At 36.9% G+C, this 8,286-nt stretch overlaps 1 non-coding gene across 1 annotated transcript; it reads left to right on the top strand.

Annotated features, from left to right (window-relative positions):
* Positions 1–390: 390 nt before the first annotated feature.
* On the top strand, positions 391–473 carry LOC119470876. The gene has a single exon (XR_005199843.1). It is a non-coding gene; the product is annotated as a small nucleolar RNA SNORD45 (small nucleolar RNA).
* The last annotated feature ends 7,813 nt before the right edge of the window (positions 474–8,286 follow it).

The raw sequence follows: 8,286 nt of genomic DNA, 5'->3' as shown, positions 1-8,286 counted from the left end.
TCTTTCTCCTATTGTATTGATGAATAGCATCTGGCTGACTTCTAGCCATGCTAATCCCTTTGTCAGAGGGTTGTTTGGGCCTTGTTCTAATGATGCCTTCACTCTTTACATGTCCAGGTTGAGAACTCTGCTCTGCTTGCCTTTTAAATGTAAATTTTATCTTGAAAGTGTTTCTCTCCTCTTGCATCTTAATATATTTGCAGTTAAAAGTAGCCAGGCAGCTCCTTCAATATTTTGCATAGAAATTTCTTCCACTAAATATCCTAGTTCACTGCTCAGTTCCACCTTTCATAATGCCCTAAGACACAGGCACAATTCAGCCAAGTTCTTGGCCAATTTATAATATAGATGGCCATTACTCCAGTTTCCAATAAGATATTCCTAATTTCTGGTCAAGATGTGTTGACATGTGTTACCTGAATTTATTGCTGGTGTGTAAAAATGTTTTAACTCTATAATAATACAGCTTTCGACTGAGAAAAACCAAAACTTCCCCCAAATTATGACAAACTTGGGTCCCAAAGCCACTATTTTCATTCATATAATTTTTTGCAGGTCTTGAAGTTCTAGTTAAAAGAATAAAAGAAAGTACATGAAGTACTTGATTATCTTATTTCCTTTGTTTTAAAATTTACTTTTATCTTTTTATTGTGACTTTGTAGAAATGCAAGAACTATTCCAATAAGGATAAAATGTAAAGAGAATTACAATTAAAAACCTTAAAGGGCATACACTTAACACACACACACACACACACACACACACACACAGATATTCCTCATTTCTGTCTAAGACCTCTTCGCAATGGCCTTTACTGTTTGTATTTCTACCAACATTCTAATTGTAACCACTTAAGTAATCCCTAAGAAGATTTAGGTACTTCCTACAGCTCATCTTCTGAGCCCTCACTGAATTGTCCTTAGCAGAAGGTAAGGAATATGGAGTTTTTCTAGCTTGCTCCAAATTCTTCCAGCTTCTACCCATTATCCAGTTCCAAAGCCACTTTCACATCTTCAGGTATTTGTTATAGTAACAGCCCCACTTCTTAGTTCCAAATTCTGTATTCTTCAGTGTTCTTCAGAGAGACAGAACCAGTAGAATGGATGGATGAGTAGATAGACAGACAGATAGACAGATAGATAGATAGATGATAGATTGTATAGATAAACATACAGAGGATTTATTAGGAGAATTGACTCACACAATTATGGAGGATGAGAAGTCTCATGACAGTCTGTCTGCAAGCTGGCAACCCTGGAATGCTGACAGTGCAGCTCAGTCCTAGTTCAGAAGCCTCAGAACCAACGGCATAATACTCAATCTGAGGCTGGAAGACCAAGAATCCAGGGGGCTGTGATATAAGGCCTGGAGTGCAAAGGCCAGAGAGCCTGGTGTTCTGCTATCTAAGGACAGGAAAAGAGGAGGATTGCAGCTCCAGGAAAGAGAGAAGAAATTGAACTTGCTGTTCTATCCAGGCCCCCAGCCATTTGGATGGTGTCCCATTGAGGGCAGACTTGCCTCACTCAGCCCGTTGATTCACACACCAGTCTCCTCTGGAAACACACTCTCAGACATACCCAGAGTACTGCTTTACCGGTTCTCTAGGCATTTCTCAACCCAGTCTATTTTACACATAAAATTCGTCATTACATATTGATAAAAATTAAATATGTATTCATTCTTTTTATAATTATTACTATAAACATATCCCTACTATATTCCAGTTTGCATTTGGCTCTTGAGATGGTAAAATAAATAATATTTGGGACCCACACTTAAGAATCTTTCAGTATATATTTAAAAATGCTCAGAATCATTAATTATGTAGAGGGACTCATTATTAATCAGGGAAATTAAATTGAAACCACACTGGGTGTATTAGGCTATTCTTTGCATTGCTATAAAGAAATACCTGAGACTGGGTTATTTGTAATGAGAAGAAGATTAATTGGCTCATGGTTCTGCATGCTGTACAAACATGGCACTAGCATTTGCTTGGCTTCTGGGAAGGCCTCAGGAAGCTTACAGTCATGGCTGATGGTGAAAGGGAAGCAGGCATCTCACATGGTGACAGTGGGAGCAACAGGTAGGGGGAGGTGCCACACACTTTTAAACAACCAGATCTTGTGAGAACTCACTCTCTATGGAGAGGATGGCACCAAGCCGTGAGGGATCCTCCCCCGTGATCCAGTCACCTCCCACCAGACCCCATTTCAAACACTGGAGATTACAATTCAACATGAGATTTAGAAGGGACAACATTCAGACTATATCAATGAAATACCACTTCATGATCACTGGATTCACTAAAGTCACAAAGATGGAGAATAACAAGTGTTGTCAAGGATGTGGAGAAATTAGAACCTTCATCCATTGCTGATGGCATTGTAAAATGGTATAGCCACTTTGTACAGCAGTTTGGTAGTTTCTTAAAATGTTAAACATGAAGTTGCCATATGACCCAGCCATTCTACTTCTAGGTATATATATAAGAGAATTGAAAATGTATGCCCATATAAAACATGCACATATTTTTAATGAATTAATCTCAAAAAATTTTAAAGAATTATTTGATTTGACCTCATGAATATATGTGGCAGCATTATCAATAGTAACCAAAAACAAGCGAACACTACGCAAATGACCATCAGCTGATGAATGAATAAACAAAATGTGGTATATCTATACAATGGAATGTTATCTGTTCATAAAAAGAAATGACACACTACAGCATGGATGACCCTTTAAAACAATAGTAAAACGAGTAAAAGAAGGCATACGCAAAAGCCCATATTTTTATTTCATTCTAGAATATGTTCAAAAGGGGCAAATCTATAAAGACAAAAATTAAATTAGCGGTCGCTAGGAGGTGGGGGGACGAGGGAGTGGGGAGTTCATGATAATGGTATGAGGTTTCTTTTCAGGGTGATGTAAAAGGTCAAGAATTAAATTATAGTGATTGACACACAATGCTATGAATATATAAACTCTATTGAATTGTACTGTCTAAATGAGTGAAATTTATGATATGTGGATTATATCTCAACAAATGTGTTATTCAGAAAAGAAGAAATTTCCTAGGATAATGTGACTTATTCTACTTATTCTGGTTGAATAGAATGAGTCACGTTATCCTGGAAATTCTGTCATGCCATCCTTAAAGAAAGGGTGGGGAGGGGCTTCATGAAGGCACTAACATCTGCCCTAAACATTCAAGAATGAATAGGAATAAAGTTCATGCAAGGAGCAGGAAAGAACATCCAGGTAAAAGGAATGACACTAGCACTTTGTAGATATTAAGTATTTTTAAATACATTAATGATTTTAGAGAATTATTTGATTGGACGATCATGAGAGCTCCCTCTCCAAGGGCCAAGAAAATTAGAGACCTGCCCCCAAACTATGATACTAGAATGGGGATCACTGTTTTTTGGCAGATTGCACAATAACAAAGTTATGATCTTATTAATTTCCTCTGATGTAAAACTTCTAGCAATTTCTGGATTGATCTCTGAGGAGCTCTTGGAAGAAATCTTTGCTATTTCTTTTACCCTAGAACATGTCTACAAGATTCAGGCATAAAGCATGGTAAAATATCAAGCAAATGCTAATCATCTCACATCATATAAATAGGCAAGATTAAGTGGAATTTTTCCTTTTTAAACCAATTTTTTGGAATAGAGGACTATAGACTCATGTCTATAAATTCTATACATTTTCTAAATTATGGATGATGTTTATAGAATTCACAATGAATCTTCTTCTATCCCTAGATTTCAAGAACATTTAAACAAGCTAAGTGTTCAAAATATGCTAAAATTAAATTCAAAAAGCACCGTTTGAATCCCAATAAGGTTTCCTCTGTGGAAAAATTTAGTCAAACCAGAGAAGGTAGGAGATGGCAAATAAATGGAGTTGAGTGCTACATAATTTAAGAAAAACATAACTAACCAGCATATCCTTTTATACAATTGATCATTTGTAATGAGAAGATGTGGGGTAACGGCCAAGCATGGTGGCTCACACCTATAATCCTAGCACTTTGGGAGGCTAAAGTGGGTGGCTCACCTGAGGTCAGGAGTTCAAGACCAGCCTGGCCAACATGGTGAAACTCCATCTCTACTAAAAATACAAAAATTAGCTGGGCATAGTGGTGGGTTACCTATACTCTCAGCAACCTGGGAGGCTGAGGCATGAGAATCGCTTGAACCCGGGAGGCCGAGGTTGCAGTGAGACGAGATTGTGCTACTCCACTCCAGCCTGGGTGACAGAGCAAGACTCCGTCTCAAAAAAAAAAAAAAAAGGATTTAGGGGTAGGATGATAACAAGAATCAATCTGAAATCTGAGTGAAAAACATCTTGCCCAGGTGAAACTGTCAGTAGTTTGCAAAAGTGAAGAGAAGAGAAGAGATGTCTGAGAGGGTGGGTTAGAGGTAAAGGAATTTTGCCCCACTATGGAAACTTAAGCTACAGATCACAAAGCTTTTATGTGATATCGCCTTTGGAGTGACAACTGCCAATAGGAGTTGAACGGTGGCGAGGTCAGTATAGATTTTTTCTAGGTCTCCCTGCTGCCATTTCCTGTCATGAGAGTGTCATCTTCAAATCACTTACCTATATTCAGCTATTTTATTGCATTGGTATATAGCAAGAACCTTGGGGTAGGAATATTTATTTGGTTTAAAACATTTTCCATTTTAATGTATACCAGGTCGGGAAATGCTCTGAACACTATTTAAAATTTATTTCTTTAAAATAGGTTAATAACCTGCAAGTAATTTTTTTTCAAAGGCTTGGATAAGTGTATTTTATGTTTTCTTTAATGAATAGAAAATTACTTTTGTTTAAAAGACTTTCATTTACTCTATTGTACATTTTTCATCTGATGGAGAGAAAAATCAATTATTTTAAGAGTTAGGTTCTTTCTGTCAGTTCATTTAAGTAAATCCTAGTAAATTAAATGACCATCAGTATTTTTTTCTTATTTATCAACTCCAAGAAAAGTGCTATAATGCACAGAAGTGGAATATAATTTGCTGTTAAGGAAATGGCATTGATTTTTTTTGTCTGTTAAAGACTGCTAGTTAGAAAATGAGAATAATATTTAACTTCTACTTGGCAAAATTTTCTTGATAAGAATTATTCTAGAGTCAGAAAAGAAGGTGGCTAATCTAAGATCCTCTATAACCACCTTATGCCTGAGTGTTAAATGCTCAGGTGGAAATAGAGGAAGGTTGTTACATATGGAATAATTATAACTAAAATGGTTTACAATTTCATATGCATGATGTTTTTTACAATCTGTAAAACACTTTTACATACATGACATTATTAATACATGAATTTTATGTAATCTGGCACTTGGATGGCTAAAAGGAAAGACTACTTTCAAACTGCAAATTAAATTATAAAATACATCTTAGGATTTGCTGGATTTGATCAAAACATATAATGTACCTAAATCTGCTTTATTGCATTAAGTGCTAACATCTGATTAAAGGTCCACAAGACTGTCAAAATGCATAAGCCATTAAAATATAAAAACTAGCAAAATATATAAACTTCTTAAGGGTAAGGAGCATTTCTTTTTGTTTTAATTTTTCTATAGAGATCCAGATATTTAAATGATATCATTAGCAACTATTTTGTTTGTTGTTTCCCCCCCAAACGCCTTAAATAATAAAGACATATTTGTTGGACACTTAATAGTTTCCCTGGATTCCCACTTAGATCCAGAACCAACTGAAAGAGAAACAAATAAGCAAGCACAGGGAGCTGTGGGAGAATGTGCCTTGGTTGTGTAGGACCCTCATACTGTCACTGGACCCCTGGGTAACGTATGGTCTCCAGGGCCCCTACACAGGAACAGAACCTGTGGCAGTAAACACAATGGCATAGAGGAGCAGAGCTCAGAAAGAACAGTGAGTGAAAAGAGATACGCTGGGAAATCCTCTTTCTTCTCTAAAACTCACCAAGCTGATCATTTGGAGGAGTGAGTGAAGTAACAGAGTCCAGGGGGACTAAAATGGATGTCCATCATGCTAAAGTCCTTCCACTTAGAAACTCAGAACATGGGATAACTATTGTCAACAAATAACAGAAAACAATGCCTAACTATAATATTTCTTCAGTATCTAATGTTGCATTACTAGACGTGTTCAAAAATAATTTTTAGAGGGAATTTGGCCAATACTTGAACATGTTCGATTGAGCATACCTGTAAAAAATGAGATTTGGTTAAAGAGTTATCATCTGAAAAAACAAATCTAAGAGAAACACCTCCCTGATTATTTCTTGCATTATAAATTATTTCAAGTCAAGAAAGATTTAAAATAGTTTGAAAATGTATATTCAAATATTCATAATAGAGTTGAAATCTATAATACCATCAATAAATTTTTAATTTAAAAATTGTAATCTTTAAATATATGTCATATGGCAGATAATAACAGTACTGGTCAAAATCATATGACCAATATTGATTGAGTGCATATGATATTACAAGTATTATATTAGGTAAATGCATGGCCTCATTAAACCACAACTGCCCTGTGAGGTAAGTACTATTACTATTTGCATTTAAGAAATATTTACTTGGCTTGAGAATTTCATATGAAGTATGTGAATGAGACGCTATTTGTGCTGTTTTTCCCTGTCACTAAAACGAAAGACAAATATAAGCCCTGTCCTTTATGCTAGTAAGCAAAACCAACATCAGTTTTCCACAGGTTAGCTCTTACAATTGTTCTAGTCGGGGTAGGAAAGCTATTATATGCCCACAGAGATTCAAGGCATTGAAGAACATAAATAATTAGTTCAGAGAAGCTACATGTACCTTTAGGAATTATCAATATGACCTGGATTCAAGTCTCACCAGTCCTTTTTTCTAGCTGTGTACCTTAATTCCTTGAAGATTTGGCTTAATCATTTCAAAAATGGGAATAATAAATGGCACTACCTCACAGGGTGTTGTGAGAATCAAATAAGAAATGAAAGCACCCTAAAGCAAGCCCTTTTCTCCCCTGTCGTGGCTGGGTTGCCCCTTCTTTCTCCAGCTCATCCTTTTGTGCTTTCTGGCACATTCCTTCCCAAAACTGACCTCCTCCTTGGCAAGGGTGCTGGGATTCATCCTTACCAGCCTGTGATAGTGATATCTGCTTCAGTTGCCATTTCCTCCATCTCTGTGGTCACATCATCTCTCCCATGGGTTGCTGTCTGCTGCTTGATGATGAAATCCTTATTTTTGTTATAGCAAATACATATACAAACAAAAAAGCTGGAAAATATTCAATTTTGGGGTCAAGCTTAGGAGCAAACCACTTTTTCTTGCAAAAATCAACGGCCTTGGAAAGGACATCTGTTATCAAAATGAGACAATTTGCATTAGAAATACATATTTTTAAACTAAAAGGCATATATTAAATAAAGATCATGACATTCAAATCTTTAAAGATCCAAGACTTTGGATTTTGGTGTTGAAAATGTCTTCCTAAGACATGGCTTTGATCAAGCTTTCTTGGATTCATTTCCAATCAATTTAAGTAGTTACTGAATTTTATTTAGAAATGAAACCGGAACCCCCCACTCATAATTGGAGACTGCCATCTGAAAGATCAGACATGAGGAATCAACTTTTATCCAGCCACTGAAGCAGGTGTAGCCATTGTGTCTGTCCTCTTTGAAATGTAAAATGCTAGGGTTGAAGGAACATTAGAGATTAGGTGGCTCAGAGATTCTCCTTCATCATTTGAGTGTCGGAACATCTTAGAAGGCTTTAAAAACACACACACATTATTTGGACTTAGCTTAGATAAATGGGTGGGAGAAGCAGATACTACTAATTTCTAAACCTTAAGGTCTGGAAGAGAGCTGGTCACCAAGCATGCTGCATAAAATAAAAAGTCCTGCAAAAAGACTTTTAGCCTGTCTACTTCTGCTGGAGAGCCTGAACAAATTTTTTCACCAGGGTCGAATGTATTGCTTACAGGTATTGATCGACTTACCACCTATGCAACTTACGACCACAATCGCTAGCCACGACTGCTCCGCGTCTGGCAGTGCAAACGTTGCCCAGCTGGGCCTACGACAGTGCGGACCAGCTTCTGGCAGCACTACCGTCTCCGTGTGCACCATTTCAACTGTACATATAGCCTACTCAACTTACGACCAAATCGTGTTACGACCGGCCTGCAGTCACGACCGTGGTCATAAGTCGAACACTAGCTGTATTTCTTTCTTCTCTTTCCAAGATGGCTCATCTCCTCCTCTTCTACTGCAGTGCTTCAC

Source organism: Cebus imitator, unplaced genomic scaffold, assembly GCF_001604975.1.
Source record: "Cebus imitator isolate Cc_AM_T3 unplaced genomic scaffold, Cebus_imitator-1.0 Scaffold42, whole genome shotgun sequence".
Lineage (NCBI taxonomy): Eukaryota > Metazoa > Chordata > Mammalia > Primates > Cebidae > Cebus > Cebus imitator.
This window is presented reverse-complemented; position numbering and strand designations above follow the sequence as displayed.